Source organism: Corapipo altera, unplaced genomic scaffold (genome assembly GCF_003945725.1).
Source record: "Corapipo altera isolate COAL_440 unplaced genomic scaffold, ASM394572v1 59568, whole genome shotgun sequence".
NCBI classification, from domain to species: Eukaryota; Metazoa; Chordata; class Aves; order Passeriformes; family Pipridae; genus Corapipo; species Corapipo altera.
In genome coordinates, this window is record NW_020889693.1 from 554 (window position 1) to 1,988 (window position 1,435).

Here is a 1,435-nt window from a genome sequence, read left to right on the forward strand (position 1 = left end):
ACCCCCACCATGATATGAGGGACTCACCACCACCATGAGGGACCCCCCATGAAGGAACCACCACCATGAGGGACCCACCATGACGAGGGACCCACCATGACGAGGGACCCACCATGATGAGGGACCCACCTCCACCATGGGGAACCCACGACCACCATGGGGAACCCACCACCACCACCATGAGGGACCCATGATGATATGAGGGACCCACCTCCACCATGAGGGACCCACCATGAGAAGGGACCCACTTCCACCACCCTGAGGGATCCATGATGATGATGAGGGACCCCCCATGAAGGAACCACCACCACAAGGGACCCACCATGATGAGGGACCCACCTCCACCATGAGGGACCCACCACCACCACGAGGGACCCCCATCATGATGAAGATGAGGGACCCCCCATGAGAAGACCCACCATGAGAAGGGACCCACCATCATGATGAGGGACCCACCTCCACCGTGGGGAACCCACCACCACCACCATGAGGGACCCCCATCATGTTGTGAGGGACCCACCACCACCATGAGGGACCCACCATGAGAAGGGACCCACCTCCACCATGGGGAACCCACCACCACCACCATGAGGGACCCCCACCATGATATGAGGGACCCACCACCACCACGAGGGACCCCCATGATGACCATGAGTGACCCCCCATGAAGGAACCACCACCACAAGGGACCCACCAACCCCACGAGTGACACCCCCCACCCCACCCCCCCCCGTCCAAGACGAGGGGATCCCAAGGACATCATTAATTAATTAATTAGTGACCCGTGGGACCACCCACCGGGTCGGGAGAGGGACAAAATGTCCCCTCTCCCACCCCACCCCAAAAACACGACCCGGAGCAGCACCAGGTGTGGGAAGAGGTTTCATTTGGGGGGGTTTTGTTTGGGGGGGAGGGTTGTGAGGTGGGAGGGGGGGTCGGGGCGGGACACCAGGGGACGATGGGACACCAGGGGACGATGGGACACCAGGGGATGAAGGGGGGTGGCCTTCAGGTCTCCTCCATGTCGGGGTCTGGAGAGGAGGAAGAGGAAGAGGTTGGAGGTGGCGGAAAAGGAGAATTTGGGTGTCCCCCACCCAAGGGTGACCCGGGTGTCCCCACCCCACCCCACCCCGTGTCCCCCGGTGTCCCCTCACCCTGTCCCAGCGCGGGCCCCACCCGCGTGCGGTAGGTGACGAAGACGTCGAAGGCGAAGATGAAGGCGAGGACGAGGCTGAAGGTCTGGGGGGAGGGGAAAGGGGAAGGGGGCCCCCTGGGGAGGGGGGGGGGGGGGGGCAGGGTCATGGGAGGGGGGGTTTGGGGACACTCACAAAGGTGGTGGCAGCCAGGGCGTCCCGGGACGAGGCCAAGGCCACCAGGGCAACCACGAGGAAGATGAAGGTCCCACTGACGGCCCGGAGCAGGTCCTGGGGGGATA

The 1,435-nt window shown here is 63.7% G+C and overlaps 1 long non-coding RNA gene across 1 annotated transcript; it reads right to left on the bottom strand.

The window, feature by feature from the left end:
- Positions 1–876: 876 nt before the first annotated feature.
- LOC113942275 lies at positions 877–1,435 on the bottom strand. Its single transcript, XR_003525881.1, has 3 exons — positions 1,329–1,435; positions 1,155–1,239; positions 877–1,031 (listed from the first exon to the last, which is right to left on the bottom strand). It is a non-coding gene; the product is annotated as an uncharacterized LOC113942275 (long non-coding RNA).